The sequence below is a fragment of the Acomys russatus genome, chromosome 1 (assembly GCF_903995435.1).
Source record: "Acomys russatus chromosome 1, mAcoRus1.1, whole genome shotgun sequence".
NCBI classification, from domain to species: domain Eukaryota; kingdom Metazoa; phylum Chordata; class Mammalia; order Rodentia; family Muridae; genus Acomys; species Acomys russatus.
In genome coordinates, this window is record NC_067137.1 from 39,808,684 (window position 1) to 39,828,603 (window position 19,920).

General features: G+C 46.6%; 1 protein-coding gene across 3 annotated transcripts in view; it reads right to left on the reverse strand.

The window, feature by feature from the left end:
- Rnf144a (ring finger protein 144A) overlaps positions 1-19,920 on the reverse strand; it is an 85,558-nt gene that overhangs the window by 43,738 nt on the left and 21,900 nt on the right. The window lies entirely within an intron of this gene.

The following is a 19,920-nucleotide window of genomic DNA, read 5'->3' on the forward strand; positions in this document are numbered from 1 at the left end:
AAAAAGGGAGTTAGAGTAGGACTATTGATCCTAATATCTAACTAGATACTTTGTTTATAATAAGTTTAATGCAGTGGTTTTATCTATATCCCATTATTAGTTCTAAGCAGAAGTGTTATCTTTTTTCTCATTTCAAGTGTACATTATGTGTTCAAAGCAGGTTACTTATGTCAAGATTTTTCTAAGAAACAGGTGTCTGTCTTGTCTTGTCTTATCTAGATAACCATCCTTTATTTCTATATTCATATGCTCTGTTTTATTGTCATATACATCTGGGCCTTATCCTTGGACTAAACCTAGATTAAAAGTATTTCCTTGATTATTAATTTATTTTAAGCTTGTTTTCTTTCTTGGTGCAATTCACATGGAGGCTCATAGAGCTCATAACAGTTTTTGGTCTATTGTAGGAGGATTTAAAGTCATTTGAATCCGTTAGAAGCCATTATCAGGAGTTATAAAATCATCTGTAGGAAACCTGTCCAACAGAGAAAGTAGCACCTGTGGAGGAGTAACACTATCCTCTAGGCAGTGAGAGTCTCTGCCATGCCAGATGGATGCGACGAGCACGGAAAGGCAGTATAGCAATAATAAGCAATCCTGAGGCAAACTCCTTGGGGCCAACTACCCAAGGCTAGTTTAAATGGATCTAGGCGAAGAACCTACAGCCTGTACTTTACTAAACCAACATAATCCCCAATGTACATACTCTAGATATTTGTCCCTATATTGACAGATAAGTGTAGCCTTCATGACTCACTTAGGAAACTTCTCTGTAACAGATGGAGACCAATACACACACACACACACACACACACACACACACACACAATCAGAATTCAGAGTCGTAGAGCCCAGTCCCAACAGATACATCTGTAAATCACTCCTGAACCTAAGGCTCTGAGAAGAGGGCGTGGAAAGATTGTAAATGCCAGAGGTCAGCAATCAGGGAGTGTGCTGTGAGACGGTGTCTCCTAGTGATATTAGACCTAGGCCCATAAATTCTCACCAACACAATTCCTTAAATACAAGCTGTACAAGAACAGCAATACGTGTGTCAAAGTGGACAGGGAAAAGCCCATCGGGCCTGAATCCTACACAGAGAACTACGGGCAACTAAGGAATTCTGAGAGCAGGAGCAATTGTCTTTCCCAGGGAAGAACATACTAATAGGTGGCCCAATATCACATGGCCAGCCTTGAAAACAGACATACAAATAACATTATTCAGACTGAGCCGGGTATATTTAGGGAAATGTATATAGATATAACATATTTTTGCACGTAACAACAATTAACGATAAAAGAGGTCATGAATTTGAAGAGAGCAAGGAGAGGTAGGTGGGAGGGGTTGGAGGAAGAAAATGGAAAGGATAAATGATGTAATTATATTATAGTCTCAAAAATAAAACAAAAAAAAATTAATGCTCAGTGTCGTTATCATCATGGCTGGCTTCCCATAGAAGGCCAAAGCCAGCTGAGCTCTCTGAACCCCGGCCAGGAACAAAATGCAAGGAAAGACACCAAGGGCCTATTATTTCAACAGCAGTTTGTGGTAATCAGATAAACAATGTAGTTTGCTACCAGAAAGCAACACTTTAAACAGCAAGCATTGCATCATTCCATCTCTTAACGTTGAAGAGGCTCTCTGGATTACCCCTGCTTCCAGAGAGAATTTTCCAACCTCAAATGCTTGCAGACTCCCTAACCAGTCACACAGTGCCACCTCAGCATCAATTCCATGTGTTTTGGAATAAACTGCCCTCGACATCTTATTTCAGATCTGGCAAGGGACACTGTCACCTTCACCTTTGTTCAGCTTTATTTCCAGATAATGGCATAGAGAAGAGATTGGCAGAAGAACACAGGCCCAGCTGTGCCAAGCCTGGAGTGGTGGGGCTTGGAGCATACTTGGCTGCACAAAGAGCCATTTGTGGGGTGCAGGGGGATGGATTCTCTTGTCATCTGCAGCTTTTGTGGTTCTTTTAATTTGGTGTTTGTGAGCATGGTCTAGAACAGGCCTGCAGCCAGCTCAGCACGGAGCACAATAGCTATTTCCTTCAGGGTACAAATAGAAGCCTGCTGCCAGGGCAACAAGCCTGGGAAACTTCTGGAATGAAAGCTTGTCAGCCCTTTGAGTGAAGAGAACAGAACTGAATGGAGGCAGCGGAGTGGAGAAGAGCTAGTCAGGATGAGAGAGGACTCCGAGAAGATGCAGAAAAAATCAAGTTTAACCTCAACATTGGGAACAGGTGACGATGAGATGCTGGCTGGAGCTGTGCCTGTACTTTCGTGGACCAGTGACCTCATGTGTAGCCAGGCAGGCTGGCTGGGGATGGCTCAGGATTCCTCAAAGCCACAACCTTCTCAAAGCTGTGAAAAACTCAGCCTCTGGCCTACCTGGAATCATATGACTGAGATCTCAAAGGGAGAGGTGATGAATAAGGGTATATTTTGCAAAATTCAAACTCAGCTACCACAGACCAGAGCCCAGTGAGTCTATCGCCATGGTCTGAGTTGTGTTCTGTTTAGGCATGCAATCCCCCATTCCACATGGTGTGCCTTCCAAGCCTTCCAAAAGTACAACCTTACAGCCCCTACGTGTGTGTGTGTGTGTGTGTGTGTGTGTGTGTGTGTGTGTGTGTGTGTCCAGGTTGGCTCTGGACTCACTAGTTAGCTAAGGATGACCCTAAATCCCTGATCCTCTTGTCTTGTCTGTATCTCTCATCTTTCCGGGACAAAAGGTATGTACCACTATAACCAGCAATCCCTCGTCTTTTTATTCCTACTTTTACATAAGTAGGCAATTCTTCCATTTATGTATCATCAGGTATTGAGCAAAGGGCACTTGACATCTAGAAAGCTTGAAGCGGTATTTTAGATGAAGAGTTAAGAAATCCTACGAGGCCAGGCACCACCCTCAGAGCACAGTAGAAGAACTCTTGTCTTGAGTCGAATAACCTGCCCTAGCAAATCGCATCGTGAAGCCAAGGGTTGGAAGACAAAGTGACAAAGGAGGGCCCTAAGTTCACTGTTATTTTGTTACAGGGCAGTGTCTGCCTACCTAACACAACTCTGCCAGGAAATTTAGAATTTATTCTGAGGCCCTCACAGGCCTGCTGCAATAACTTATTCACCTAGGCTGAGACCCTTTAATACAATTCTTCGTGCTATGGTGACCCCCAACCATAAAATTATCCTCGTGGTTACTTCATAACTGTAACTTTGCTACAGTTATGAGTCACAATGTAATTATCTGATACGCAGGTTATCTGGTATGCCACCTCTATGAAAGAGTCTTCTGACCCCAGGGGGTCACGACCCACTGGTTGAGAACCCCTGGGCCATCCCCCCATCCCCTTGCCCCCCGCCCCCCCGCCGCACGCCATTGGGAATCAAAATAAGCACCTCCTTCCTTAAGTTGATTCTATTAGGGTTTTTTTTTTCACAGCATTTGAAAATCTACCTGATGTGGGGTGCAGGGGCAAGGTGGTACCAGGATATGACTGTTCTAGTTTAGGAGGGGCAGTCTCACCAGGGTGATGATGTCTACAAAGGTCTGATGTTCCTGGAAGGTGATGACAATGACTGAATCCTTCTAGGCACTGCTCCAGGGGTCTGGAACAGGATGTTGTAAATAGAAGCTGGCAGCTGGCAACCTGTTGGAAAGACCTCACTTTTTCTAATCTTTGCATCTTCAGCCTTGGGAGAAAATGTACCATGTTCGAAAGGCACTGGCACTGATAGCAGCCTTCTGAGGTGTTGAGCAAGAATCTGGCCCAAAGTTTCGGGCAAAGGAGACAGACACAGAATGAAGGCATAGAAGCCAAGCTTTGTCCTGGTGTTGATGATCCGTTGGCTAGTCGCAAGCCCAAAGGAAGAGCCGGTGCTACTGAACAAAACAGTCTCTGGTATAAAGCCACCTTATCTTCCAGTGTCACCTGTGTGTTCAAGGCTATGCAGAGGCCCAGAAGTGGGAATATTCAAGATGGACATGGCCACAAACAATTGTGTGTTTCTATCCCCAAACATGCCGCAAGCATTTTAACACAAGAAATGGTGTTGGAGAGATGGACATGTTTCCCTGACCCAAACATCCACAGGTGCCGGATATTACGCCGGCACCCCATCCATTTGCACAGCATTTGCACCGAGTTAAAACACAAAAGGATAAAACTGGAATGAAATTAAAGATGGAGCTGTGCTCACACACTCTACAACAAAAGGCAGTCATCTCCTGTCATTCTAAAGCACAACCCTTCTGGCAGGAGCAGAGACACTCTAAAGAGACACAAGATTGCTATCCTATTGAAGATTGTTCCTCAAGAAATTGGAATTCCGCCCCCACCTGCCACCCCAGGAGGAGGAAAAGGCTGACACCTGGAACCAGCCAGAGGAAGAATTTGCAGGAGAGCCCAGACAATGAGGGGTCAACAAGGGCAGGATCATGCCCCAGCCAGGACTGCTTACTTACACATGTCATTTGCCTTCTTTTTAACCTAAAAGTCATGTCAGGTCCCTGAAGATAGGCTTGGGGGTCAGGATCCCTTTATTTGCTCCTCTTCCCAATGTGGCTAGAGTGACCATATCTTTCTCTGATTTTCATGATTGCTAGTGTCTTTAATTAGCATATAGAGGATGAGGGGCAGAGCCCTAATTGCTAGTGCTGCCAGGGCCCAGGCTCTGACCCTGACAACTCTCTTAGGAAAGTGTTCTCTCAGCCCAGACCCTGAATCAGTGTCTAGAAATGCTGACAGGTATCAGAATAAACCTATTTGCCCCTCTAGGAACGTATACTTTATGGTAGACAACAATAATAAAATCTGAAAATCATGCAGCTCATCTGCTAGTAAAGCAGAAAGAGATGGAATGCTGGGTACTGAGTACACACTGGGTGTGGGTCCACAAGGGAGGAAGGCAAGGCATGGCTGGAGAAGGTTGTCTCTGATGGGACAAGGTGTAACCAGGTGCAGTGGGGCTGCCTCTTGGTAAGGGAAAAAAGAAAACAGGCAGAGCCAAGACATAGAAGAATGCAGCAAGACTCACTGCCCACAGTGGGGCAAGGGAGAAGGAAAATTTTTCCAAAGCAACGTCCTCTGGAGCAAAGGAAGCATTGAGATTTTATTCATGGGCGAGCCAATTCCTGAGCATGCTCAGTATAGTACATTCCTAGGAAGGCCCAGTTAAGATCATATAGACACAGGCTTAAAAGATACACGTGATAGATAAGAACAACGCCTCTGAGCATGCTCATCTTTAAACACATGTGTTGGCGGGATGCTAATACAGGAGTCGGTCCCTGAAGATGTCTGCCTTGCCTAGTGGCAGCCTGGAGCCAGTCCAGGTAAAGCATGGGAAATGAGGAGAACAACCCCCACAGGTACAATAATACTCAGAGTCCATAGCAAGTAGGTCTGTTCTAGACACACTTTAAAAGAATAGCTGACAGTGTGGGATATGGGTGAGAAACGCTGGGTCCCAAGTAACACGGAAGCCTGAGGGAGAACTCTGCTGCCATACTCAGCAGGCTGGGGCAGGGGATGGGCTCAGGGGCATCACTGTTGCTTACAGGGATGTGGGAACATCTATGTTCTCTTCTGGAGGAGGTTGCTCCTCTCATACAAGAGACTCGGGGTTATGCAGCTCCGAGGGGCAATAGGCCAGACAGGATGGTAACACGATGGCTCAGCAGCTAGCAGCACTGGCTACTCTGCCAGAGGAACCAGGCTGATTCCATTCCCAGAATCCATCTGCTGGTTCATGACTAACACCCTCTTCTGGACTCTGAGGGCACTACACATGTGGCACGCGGTGTATAAACATACCTGAAGGCAAAACACCAATAGATACAAAATAATAAATAATAAAAAGAGAGTGGACTGCGGCACCAAGAGGACTCAGCACATAAGAGCACTTGCTGTACAAGCCTGACGACCTGAGTTTGATCCTGGAATCCATGATGGAAAAAGAGAACTGACTTCCAAATGTTGTCCTCTGACTTCCACTGTATACTATGACATGCACATGATGATGGTGAAGGAGGAGGAGGAGGAGGAAGAGGAGGAGGAGGAGATGATGATGATGATGATGGAGGGCAATACAGGGAAAACGCCCATCATCAACTTCTGGTCTGCATACACACATGCTTACACACACACACACACACACACACACACACACGCACGCACGCACGCACGCACGCACGCACGCACACACACACGCACGCACATACATACACACACAGGAGCAAGCATACACACAATATTTTTTAACGATTACAAAGTAAACAGAAAAAAAAAACCCACAAAAAACAAGGCCATTAAAGCTCAAAATAGCTAACCTCTGGCCCTGAACAAAACAGTCTGCTAACCCCTGTTGCAGGCTTCTGCCCTGCTTGGTTTTGGTGCAGGGATGCTGGGGAGGAACTGGGGAGGTTTCCTGAATGAGCCCTACACATGTCAGGAAATTCCAGCCTCAAATCCTCCAGGGCAGTGGGTGAGAGGTCAGAGCCAAGGAAAGGAAGTGAGCCACCAGCACCAGTCTAGCTGGCCTCCGCGTTCCTTCAAATCCCATCAATTCTGTGCACAGAGGCTGCAGACACACACTTCCATGTCTGGCTGAAGTTGGTTCGAGAGATCCAAATCCAAGTGTTCACACAAGTACACTGAACACTTTAGCTGTAGAGCCATCTGGGCCTGCTGGGCCTCAACTCTTAAGTCTTTGTCATTTTGTTAAACACACACACAACAACAACAGCAAAGAAAAACAGATGCATTGAACTCAAAGATCCCCAGTCACTGCAGCAGTGTGGCATCAGCAATGTCAGAGATCCTCCCATTTCCAAGGTACCAGTTTCTTTAAGCACCTGATTCTTTGCTGAGAACAGTCAGTACCCTATCACCCTCTGCGCCCCTTATCTCACCCAGAGACATGCTCTGACACCCCAGACACCTACTTAGAGGTTTATGTTTGCTTCCCCCTTGAACAAGTACGGGCCCCTAGAGAGCTGGTGTTGTTATTACCTATTTTTCAATACTTTATTTTTATTTTTATGTGCATGGGTGTTTTGCCTCCATGCATATCTGTGTGAGGGTGTCAGATCCTGGAGTTACAGACAATTGTGAGCTGCCATGTGGGTGCTGGGACTTGAACCCAGGTCCTCTGTAATATCCATCAGTGTTCTTAACTAATGAACAACCTCTTCAGCCCCAACATTATCCATTAAAACAACAACAACAACAAACAAACAAACAAACAAAAAACCAAGAGAAGAAACATCTCAAAGGAAAAAAAAATTCTGCCTTATTTTGTTCTTTTCTTTGTTGGTTCCAAGATCTAGAAGAGGACGAGGCTCCCCTGGGCAACGTCGGCTCCTTAGGGGAGCTGAGTGAATCCTCCTACAAGCAGATGCTGCTGCCATTGATTGATAAAGCAGAGAGGACTCACTGCACAGAGCCACTGCATTCAACATAGAGCTCGTCCCATCCACTGAGTATAGAACAGCTTGCCGGCAGTTACTCCATTTGTAGAATGACTCAAGGTGGGATGTGCTGCCATTTGTGAAGGCAGACGAAGCCAGCAGATGCTGAGCACAGCAGACTGACAAACCAGAACCATGAGGCAGACACACATAAGGAAGCCGCAGAAGGGCACATCCACCTGGGGCTCTGTCAGTGACTCCTTCCACATGCTTCTCACGGCCTCTGCTAAGTAGTACACTGACAGCATGATTCTCCTGGCTATCAGTGCCAACTGTCTGTATACCCCACAGTCCATCTCTATGATCAGTTGTGGTTTTATTATTATTTTTTTTCTTCTAGGGCAGTAATACCTGCACTGCCTCTTTCCCTTGTTTTGTACTCCTGTATAGCCTTCCGATAATCAATACGCCACATGTGACCTGTGATCTATGAGTTGGCTGATATGCATATGGATAATAAGATCAGAAAGGAACAAAGCACTTACAGTTGCCATGGTTACGACTCCACAGGAGACCTCAAGGACTCAGTGAAGTAAGCTGAGGGGGGGTGGAGGGGGACTTGGTGTAGCCTTGTAAACTTAGTGACACTCAATAAGTAACTGTAATGGTCTGTATTATTGTCACAGCTTGTCACAACTTGCTCACGACACCCACGCACCCAGTTTCTAACCAACAGTGCTGCATACCACCTCCTGACACACTTAAGAATTATCTGTAGTATTTTCTCACACTGCGTAACAGCCGATATTTTGTAATTCATAGCAATCATAAGTAAATCATGCAGAGGTAAAGTCAGACCAATTGTTTTTGTTCAACAGATCAAAGGTTGAGGTTCGGGAATGATACCAGCACAGTTTGCCCAACAACTTTTTAATCCAGGACTCGAGGTCAATGCTCCCCTAAACACTGTCTACCAGTGATGACAAGTGTACCCACTGCTACAGGCTTCCCGGGCTCTTTGCACAAACACTGACACCTTTCCTTATGCACAGGTGCTTGCTGTTTCACTGTTTCTCCTGTAGATACACAAACTGGAACAGTCACATTCTGAGAAGGCAATATGGCTTTCACCATAAAGCCCTCTAGCCGGTAACAGTGGCCTTGGCTTCCTGGCATCATTTTACCAAGGTGCAGACTTACAAATCCAGGCTTCAACATCTTCAACCACACTCACAGAAATCCTCAGCCTTCGCTCACTTCCGATCCCAGGGAACAGCTGTCCTAACACACAGATTCAGGGGGACTCACATCTAATTTGAAATCCTTGCCGCACCATAAGGAAAGCTGGAAGACCAGTACATCCCTAGATAGGAAACACCAAGGGAGAGCTGCGCTGCGCCCCCCACCCCAGCCCCAGCCCCGCCCACGTCCTAGGCCAGGAGCTCAGCAGATGTCTCTTTCCAATTCTCAGCTCTTTCCCTGTTCGACCCTGGCTGCCTGTCAACACTCAGGGAACACCATGGCTGCTCCAATTCCTCTACCCTCAGGCCCTGGCTGAGAAGACAAGTCCAGATGAGCTCAGGAGGTGGAAAAGTCACAACAGAGAGTCACAAGGCAGCAAACACTTCAGATCCCATGTGCCCCTCTTTTTTTTTTTTTCCTAGAAGACAATACTCCATTTTGTCAAGTTCTGTCCTGCGGAAACTTACTCAGAATGAGTTCTGACATGTTGACAGTCCCCACAGATGCAGAAATGGAGCTTGAATTGAGTGAGAATATCCACAGAGAAGCCAAACCTAGACAGATGGCCAGGACTAGGGCTGCAGAGTCTGCCGTGCGGAAACTCGGGGTGTGGCTCTGTGTGCAGCCCAACCTTGGGGGAACTGGGTATGACCTGGTGAACTGATGCAACGTTTCCTTAAGGGAAACGGAGATGTGGATTTCCAATTATTCCCAAGAAAACCCAAAGACAACCTGGGCACAGTCCCCAAGGCCAGGTATGCATGCCTGCTGGGGGTACTCATGTTAACAGGAGCCTAGGAAGGGTGCTTATTTACAGCCCTGCTTCAATCTGGGCTTAATCTTCCTACAACAATGGTAAATGTCCCTATGCTTGGAGGCGGCAGCGTCTGGGGAGAGGACACAGTTGTAGAAATGGTAATGGGTCTAGTGGGACCAGGTACTCCTGACACCCTACAGTTGTTTGGTCACCTGAGATCCATTAATGCGGAATGACAGCCTCCAAAATAACAAGGTCACTCTGTCCAGCCCATCTCTTCCTCGCTCACAGCTCTCTTGGGCCTCTGCCATTTGCAGGCCACCCATGAGAGTCTTGACAACATCCCAGCATAGATCTCTGTCTCCAGGACTACGGTGGGCAGCAGTCTTCCTTTCCCTGGTGGTACCCAGACGTCCTTACCCCACTGGCCTGCTGAGCCCGATGCAAAGATGAAGAGGTATGGGAGACTAGGATGCAGTTCCCAGGGGTGTCCAAACAGCCACACAGGTGCAGTGACACCATTTCATCAGTCTTTCTATCCCAGCGACTCTGATGACTGTGACTATCAGACCCGCTCCCTCCAACTCTCAATGTCCAGTGCTTGAAGATTCTCCTTGTTGGTGTTTCTCAGACCAGTATCTGACACTCCAAGAGCGCAGTGATTTGAACATGCTTTGTCCATGATCATTACTGTGACCCAGCAATCCACCCAAGCACTAAATAGCACAGTGTTAAGATCTGGTCTGTAACACTCATTCGACACCCTAGAACTCATCTCTAAGAAACAAAAATGCTCATTCAACAGGGTATAAGGAGGCTCGGCGTCATTAGGTGCCATACAGAAGTGTTTATAAGAACCATGTCCAGTCCATCAGTGTTTTGGTGGGATGACCCAGGATGGGGAAGAGCCAATCCCTCACTTTGGTGGGATGACCCTGCATGGGGATGAGCCAATCCCTGCTTCCTAAGAACAAGAAGTCCAGCTCTGGGCCCTGGGTTTGCCTCTGGCACTTGGTACAGAACCTGAGCTCTCAGCTCCCTTGGAGATTCAAGGACCTCCAGGAAAATTAACCAACACAAAGTTGCAATTACCTGGTTAGAATTCCAGAAACTAATAAACAAATGTGGGTGATGGTAAAACCCAGTGAAATGACAATTTTGCTAGGCAGTGGGATATTACTGGAGGGTTGTAGAAATGTTTCTACGTTGTGATTAAGTAACCTCCATTCTGGGAACCTATTTACAGAACAAGTCAGGAGCACGAGAGTGTTCCTTAGGGCATTTCCTGTGCTATTAGGAAGCTCTGAGTGTGATGTGCCTGCAAAGGGGATAGGTAAATGCAGAAAAAGGAAGCATGTACCATACCAGGAAAAGGAACCTTAGCCAACGCTTTGAGGTGAAAATTTCAAAATCCACACCACCCTCACTGTGGGGTTACTGCAAAGGAAGGAGGCATGCTCACAAAAGGAAGCCATTATCTGATTAAACTGAGGAGAGACTGCTTTTCTTCCTGTGACACTCCTTTATAAAAATAAATTTCAATAACTGCAAAGCCAATAATTTTTTAATGTAAAAATTATGCAAGACTGATCACAGACGAAAAGTTCGTGTTAATCCACACAAGGCTTCAAAAATCAGTAACTAGGGCTGAGAGATGGCTCAGCGGTTAAGAGCACTGCCTGTTCTTCCAGAGGACCCAGGTTCAATTCCCAGCACCCACATGGCAGCTCACAACTGTCTGTAATTCCAGTTCCAGGAGATCCAACTCCCTCACACCTATGTGCATAAATAATAGATAACTAATTTTAAAAAAATCAGTAACTAAAAAAGCTAGGCATGGCATACATCTATCTTGCCAATTTTCGGGTGAGGGTAAGTCAGGAAGACTGTCCAAAACTTGAGGACAGCTGGGCTACTTATAAAGTTCATGGACAGGCAGAGCTAAAAGCAAGAAAGACTGTCTCAAAGGAACAAATAACAAAATTAAATCATCAAATAAACAGCAATGACTTCATAGATATTAATCACAGAACAACATACTATGTACAGAAAAATGAACAGCCAGCAGATGCTATTCCCAATGAACAAATGAGGAAAAATTCAAATGCTTGGCAAAACTTTCTGTTAGTTATAAGTTCTTATAGGTTATAAGTTCCTGGAACACCCACCCGGAGAGTGGTTCAAAAATCATACAGTCTATGAATCTGGGAGTGTGTCAATATCTGCGGAAACTTTTCCTTGACTCACTGACCCAGTGTAATCTTATTTCTCAGCACCGGGCCAAAGTTAGTCAGTCACCATAGCCCTAGTTTTACTGTAAGAGGCTAGAAGCAATGCAAGGGGAAGGTTCATGACACACACACAAACCATAGCTCCTCAAGGTGGGATACTGCAGAAAGAACAGGAAAGCTGCATGCATCTGAGTGAAAAGAGCTGCAGAGCACATTATGTAAAAGCTGCAAGGCATGCAGGGATGCACAGCATATGCTGCATTTACAGGTGCGATCATTAGATGAACACTAATATGCTACTGAAGCTATTAGCTAAAGAAGTGGGGAGGGCTGCCCCGGGCACAGAATGGTCACATGAAAACATCAGCAAGATTCCCAACAGAGACTTTTTAGTTTATGCCTTTCTGTATTTATTTGTGTTCATGCATGTTTGCATTGGTACACATGTGCTCTGTGTGTGTGTCTGTGTGTGTGCATTTGCCTGTGTATGCGTGCATATGTGAAATGGGTAGATGCAGGACTCACCAGTTCAGCTAGGCTAGACTGACCTCCTCATCTAGAGCACCAGAATTCCAGGCACAGCACATGCCTCTATGCCCAGCCTTTCACGCTGGCACTGGGGTTTGAACTCAGGTCCTCATGCTCGCACAGCAAGCAATTTGCGGACTAAATTATCTCTCTAGCCAGAATTCTTAACATACACCTTTAAGGAAGTTTAACTAGGAACTTCATAGATACTAAAAATTACAAAAAAATTTAATAAGTATTGTGGCTATTACGATAACTCAGAATAGATGGCCTATAACTCATCTTTTATTATTAGTAGTATTATTATTAATTTATTTTTTTAATTTATTCACTTAACATCCCAATCGTAGCCCCCTCGCTTGTCTCCTCCTAGTGGTCCCACCTTCCCTGTCCCTGTCCCTCCCTCTTCACCTCATCCCCCTCCTTTTGTCCTTAGAAAGGGGAAGCCCTCCTCCCTTACCAACTGACCTCAGCCTAGCAAGACTATCAGCATCCTCTTCCTCTGTGGTCGGGCAAGGCCAGGGGAAGTGGTCAAGAGCAGGCAACAGAGTCCATGGCAGAGACTGCTCCCCTTCCTAGGGGACCCCCATATAGACTGAGCTGCCTATCGGCTCCATCTGAGCTGGGGGCCTAGGTCCTCTCCGTGCATGGTCCTCAGTTGCTGCATCAGTCTCTGAAGGCCCCGCTCATCTTCTTACTTCAACTAAAGGGTGGTGATCACTCATCCTATGCGTCTGCCCTCCTCTGAGAACTTAGGAGGCATTATTTGGCATTATGTAAATCACAAGCTCTAGCTGACAGTCATAGGTGTTTTCTGAGCTAACTCAGAGTTCCAAAAGTGTCCTGGATCTCTTCCTAATTTAAAATCTGAAATTTACTCTATTGTCAAGGGGAACAATGCCTTTGACTCACCCCCACCAGAGCTAAGAAGTGACTCAAGTGTTCCTCATCTCTGAGTCGAACCTCCAGGCTGTCATAGAAGAAAAGCAACATGAAGTCTAATAAGAATTAAGGAATCAGAGGAGCTGGGATGAGAAGGCTCAGTGAATCAGGTGTCTTTTGCTCAAGGTTGAGGATCTGAGTTCAGATGCCCAGAACCCATGTAAAAGACAGATGGCGCTGGCAAGCGGAGTACAGGTCTATAACCCCAGCGCTGGGGTGGGGAGACAGGCAGATCCTTGGTGGCTCGCTGGCTAGAGCCTAGAACATGGTGTCAGGTGACCTCCTCAATCATTCTCCAGCTCTTTTTAAAAAAATAACGTTTTTTATTTATTCTTTGAGAATTTCATACATGCATTTTGATCACAGTCCTTCCCCTCTGCCGACTCCTCTCACGTGCCTCCCGCCCCACCAAATTTCACCTTCTGTCTCTTTTAAAAATCAAAACCAAAGAACAAACCATGGGGTCCAGTTTGTGTTGGCTGGCTACCGGATGTGAGGCCTGCTTCGGAGCGGGGTCACTACATCCAGTGTCACTCTACTAAAGAAAATTGGTTTTCCCTCACCTAGTAGCAATCAAATGTCAACTGCTTCTTGGCTAGGGGTGGGACTTCCTGCCCAGTTCCTCTCCTCCTTGCTGGGACTTGTCTGGCTTGAGTTTATGCAGAGCTGTGCATGCTGCCACAATCTCATGAGTTCGTATGTCACCTGCCTTGTTCTGTCCCTAAGCCCCTGTTTTCTTGGAGTCATCTGGCCTCTGGCTCTTATAACCTTTCTGCCTCCTGTTCAGCATAGATTTCTGAGCCTCGGGGGGTGGGGTGGGGTGGTGGTGGTGGTGATGGTGGTGGTGGTGGTGGTGATGGTGGTGATGGTGGTGGTGGTGGTGGTGGTAGTGGTGGTGGTGGTGGTGGTGGTGGTAATATAGACATCCCATTTAGAGCTAAGCATTCCAAAATGCCCTATTCTCTACATGGCGACCACTTGTGGGTTTCTGTGTTAATTACTGTAGACCTCAGGAAGAACTGAGGTTCTGGTTCATCCAACATGTTCAGACTCGGTGGAGCAGTCCAGATCAGTGTGGTGGGTGGGGTCTCCAGCTTATTTCTTGAAACAGGGTCTCTGACCGAATCTGGAACTAACAAACTCATATCGAACGGCTGGCCAGGAAACCTCTAAGGCCCTCTGGTGTCTACCTCCCCAAGGCTGCTATTGTAGACACGCATTGCTGCATCACGCGCATGTGTGGTGCTATTGATTAAACCTACAGCCTCTTGTATCGAAGTCTTTGCCTTTCCCCAACACTCCCAGTCCTACTTCCAACTTCACATGAAGTTGCCCGGGCTGGCCTTGAACTCACTCTGCAACCCAAGCTGGCCAGAGAGTTGCGCCCCTGCTGCTTCAGCCTCCCCAGCTGGAATTACAGGCCTGAGCCACACATCTGGTTTATGAACCTGTTTGATAACAGGAAATTAAGATGAAAAGATGACATGACGAGTATCCTTTCTCTTGATCACTGCACTCTGGGAAGCTTTATTGGAAAATGCCACTAGGATGTGTGTGACTTCCACTGTCATGACTTGACCATCTCTTCCTCACAATTTAAGGATGCTGTTCAGACGGCCATTCTTCCTCTAGAATCCTACACTGTCAACACCCAAGAGGTGTAAGCACAAATTTGGACTAAGCTGGACCTCAGTTTCCTTTGACATCCACATTCGTACTTCAACTGGTGAATACCCTGCTACAATGAGGCCCAGGAGGCCACCAGTCAGCAAATTGTTTCTATAATGGACCACAGAGTCAGTAATTCTGGCTCTGTGGACCACTAAACCCTGAGGACCACTAAACTCTGATGCTCAGGCATAAAAGCATGTAGAGATAATGTGCAACACAAGGCCTGGCTGGGGTCCAAGGAGACTTATTTATAAAGGCAGGTAAGTGGCCAGACTCGGCCCACGTACCATATACTGACCCATGGGGTAAAGACTGGTGACTCTGGAGCCATCTCCGTCCTAAGCCTTTTCCCCCTCTGTGAGTGTCTTTACATGTCATGACACTGAGTTTCTGAAATTAGGTTTTGATCCCAAATCCATAAGCCAGGAGTAAAGACATGTCCCCGCCTAGTTCTAACACTTGTAGCCACCTGTGGCCACTGGACTCTGCACTACCACCTGGCCTGACACAGAGACTCCCTACCCTACTGCTGTCACAGGAAGGAATAGGCCTGCTCTCCAGCCACCCAAGGGAAGTACTGTGTGTGGAGGTTTCATGGGAACAGTGTACAGAGTAGAAACTGAGGAAAGCTAATGAATCAAATCCAAGCTGTCTGCGTTTAAAGCCTTGGTGATTTGAGATAAGAGTGTTAAGACTCCAAGGACCCTAGGATTCCACCTTAGCCTGATGCTGTACCGGGAAGTATGCAGTAGAGGCCGAGTGGTAGGAGGCTCAGCTCAGCACATGGTCAGTAGCTGACTACAGCTCAGCTACTAAGTTTCCACTAAACCCACCCATCCTCCGTCTATCCTCTGTAATGCTTCAGCCACACTGTCTGCAGATTAGCAACTAAGTCCCACAAGGATCCTGAAGTCACAAAGTGAGTCGATCAGTATCAGAGTCTTGTCGGAAACACGGACAAGTTGGCTGTGAATTCCACTCTGAGGCCCCAATACCCCATTGCTCTTGGGACTCTTGGATGCTGCTGCTCCTGGGGCTCTGACTGTCGCACTACCACTGGGTGAGAATTTCAGCTTGACTAACCAACAAGTGCCCATACAGCACGTGTCCTGCAAAAATGCTTTCCCAGAGACCCACATCTGCAGGAAGGTTCTGCTGGGAGCCCCTGGACTGGGTGCAGCCACAAAACAGAACCCAGTCGTTGGTCTCGAGAGCAAATTTGGTGCTCTTGACCAGCAGGGGACACCATCAGGAGCCTCAGGTGGCAGCCATGGTCCCAAGAAACAAGTACAACAAACAGTGACTTTCACAGTAGACTGGGCCACATTCTGAAGGCTAGGAAGGGAAGGAACAGAGAAGACTGAGGGCTGGCAAGAGAACCCTCTCAACCTTGTATTCTAACCCCAGGAAGCAAGAATCAGCTCAAACACACCTGGGGCTGTGTTCCTTCAGCCTTCCCTACATGGAAGGTCATGCCAAAGCAGAAGATTGCATTATCATCACTGCAAGCCTTGTGAAGAATGAAATGTGGGCGGAACTGAGCACAGGAAATTATGTAACTTCACTTTCCTTTCCCAGCCACGAGAAAGGCTGGCTGCCCAAGTTTGGTAGGGGAGTCAAGTGCGTTGGCATTTGTCACTCAGCTTGAGATGCACTCATACAGTCGAGGGAGCCTGCCAACAGTCCCAGCTCGGAGTCAGGAGGTGGCAGAGGAGAGGAGGTGGGCTTCCATCAAGATAGGAATCCACCACACTTTTGGCTTCTGCTGAGGCTTCAAGAGAGGTGGCATCAGCTTCATTGGTAATCTCTTGCATAAGGCTGTAGGACAGATAAGAGCCCCAAGGAGGGAGCAATCCACCTCCAGGCTGTGTAGGAAAAAAAAAAAATGACTCCTTCCCCAAGCCTTTCTGCTTATAAATCAAGTTGCAATGCCTGTGCATTGCAAACCAGAAAGGAAAAAAAAAAAAAAAAATCAGGTGAGCTGTCAGAAGAATGAGAAATGAGGCAGAGCTGGAATGCAGAGGGTTCAGCCCAATGTCTCGTCAACAGTGACAGGCAGCTGGGGTCTTGGGGATCTGCTAAAAGCAGATCTTTCCTTTCTTCCTTTTGTATTTTCTGAGGCAGGCTCTCGCTAGTCCAGAATCTTCTTGAACTTCTGATCCTTCTGCATCCACTTCCTGAGTTTGGGGACCGCAGCTGTGTAACCATCACACATGGCTTATGGACCAGTGCTGAGGACAGAACCCAAGGTTTCAGCTGGGCCAGCACATCCTGGGCACAAAGGAAAGGCTTTCCTGCACCTTTCCCTTTCACAAGCCTTGGCCTCAATCCATCCTCTCAGAGGTCCTTAGCAGCTTGCTAAGGATCCAGCAGCTACAGAGCCAGGCAGACTCCCTGTAGTGAGCAGGCACAGGATGACCTGGTAGTTGGACTCCTGTCTCCTTATTTGCTTCTGCCATTGAGACTCTGTGCAAAAGGAGTCCTGGTCTGCCAGCAGCTGCACGAGGAACCCTCCAGATCCAACTTAGACTTAACTTTGGGCATAGAGTAAACTCACCTTACCCCATTTCTCTCCCTTTCTGTGGGCCTGGGCTGAACTACACAGGACTTAACATCTCCACTAGAATGGCTGGTCATAGAGTCCCTACCCAAGACATTCCCACTACCATGACCAGGCCCCAAGTGCCAAAGACAACAGCCAGTCTCAAGAAACTGGACACCTGGAGCAATAGCAAATTAGGCAAGGGTGCGCAGGCTTGGAAATGGAAGGGAGAGTAGGGCGGGGAGGAATTCTGCACACTGCACTCCTGTCCCCAGAGGAACCCATGTGACTTCCTGGTAAGTGGCTAAGTCCAGCTGGTAAGTTCAGCCAATGGTAGAGCCTGCAATAAAAACAAGGCAAAAGGACAGAGTAGATATCAAAACATGGGCTGGAGAGAGGGCTCAGTGGTAGAGCACTTGCTGCTATTTTAAAGGACTCAGGTTCGATTCCTAGTACCCATATGGCAGCTCACAGACATCTCTAACTCTAGTTCTAGGAAATCAGATTCCCTCTTCTGGCAGAAGCCAGGCATGTGCATGGTACACAGACATACATGCAGGCAAAACACTCAAACACATACTTAAAAAAATAATGTTAGATAAAATAGCAGCAGGTGGTTTTTCTGTGTTTACTGAAAATTACAGGAAGCCACATTTCATATTAAGAGAAACAAGAAAAATCATGGCTCCCCATACTGCTTAGCAATGTACAGCAGAGCCAGGAGTGACGCCAGTAATCAGGACTCAAATGCCCGGAGCCTTTAATTGGTATTATGAATGATTTTGTGGAGCTGAATGGTAGAGTGCTTGTTTAGCATGCAGAAAGGTCTAACTAAGTACAATCCCCAGCACTGAAAAAATCAATTTAGAGAAAGATTGCCAATAATATTTTATTGTATGTTAGAGTAAATATTATATTAAGGATTTTTAATTTTTTCTTTTGTGTATGTGCATGTATGTGCACATACATGTGTGTACATATGCAGGTGACCAACTTTGCAGGTCAAAGTCAACACTGAGTGTTTTCCTTAACTGATCTCATCTTTTCATCCTTTGAGACACTGATTGCTCTAGGCTGAATGATCAATGAGATCCATGGATCGCCTGGAAATCTCCCCTACCTTTGCCTTACAACTGCTTTTTATGCATGTACTGATTTAGTGTGTGTGTGTGTGTGTGTGTGTGTGTGTGTGTGGTGTGTATGTGTGTGTGTGGTGTGTGTGTGTGGTGTGTGTGTATGTGTGTGTGTGGTGTGTGTGTGGTGTGTGTGTGTGGTGTGTGTGTGTGTGTGTGGTGTGTGTGTGTGGTGTGTGGTATGTGTGTGTGTGTATAGAGGCACAGAGACACCGTAGTGTCTGTTTTTTGGTCTTTTGTTTTTGCTTTTGAATTGGTTCTAGGATCTGAATTTGGATCCTCTTGTGTGGGGGACACTTTACCTTGTGAACCATCTTCCTGCCTTTCTGTGTTTCATCATAAAGCAACAACACTGGTGAGGCCAGAGGAGACCAAGGCTGGTGATAGACTTTGTTATGTCTCAGATAACAGTAATTTTTGTATGTGTGTTAACTCATACGCAAATTCAGAGTAGTATACAGGAAATGAGTTTAGCTGCTTAAATGTCAGACATACCTCACTAGAGTGATTTGAAATCTGGGAGAATAGAAGATTTTGTGCACTCAATTTTGCGTAGTTGGCAATTGTGCAACAATAAACTAGGGCTCCAAACTCTGAGTCAAGCAAAGGGCAACTGGTAGAGAGTACCTTACAGCCGAGGGATCACCCACAGGAAGAAAACTGGCCATGCAACTGGTTCAAAGACAGCACTGGCCACAGTACCCTGGCCTAAAGATGGCTAACTTCTAGGCATGGATCCTCACTTCATAGAACCCCTGGCCCTCCCTGCCCTTGTTTCATACAATGAGGGACATAGTATTTGCTTCCTATGTCTCTTATGGCTGCTGGAATCAGTTAGCACAGACAAGCTTAAACACAACAAATGAGTTGCCCCACAGTTCCGGACCCTGGACCCAGAGGGACGGCATCTGCAAGTTGGCTTCTGTGCACCATGAAGAGAAATGTGGCAATCTTCTGGGCCTCTTTCACATCTTCCTCCCTAGTTGCATCTTTGTCTCCACATTTCTCCCTCTTATAAGAACATGACGCCAACTGAGCTGAAGCACTGATCTTCAACCTCATAACCTATGCATGAGACTCAGGGGTCAAATCAGCTCACATTCTGAGGTACTGAGCCCAGGTGAGGACTGCAGTATAAATCCTGAAGTTTAGGAGAAATGCAATTTATCCACACCAGCACTGACCACCACCCACCAATGGGGATCAGCCTGTTAGCAGATGCAGCCAATAAGACTGGGCTTAATCAAGGGGAAGCCATCATGGTGGTCCTCACTCCCGTCTCATCACCATCACATCAGGGGCTTCACCCTTGAGTATAAGCATCTCCTAGGGTAGCAATGGGGTGTTCTGCTTTGAGGCAACAATCACTGAGTATGCCTGAATTCATTTGTATTTCTGAACATTGTGGTATAAGTTAATTTGTAAAGATAGACAGATAGATCAATAGATAGATAGATA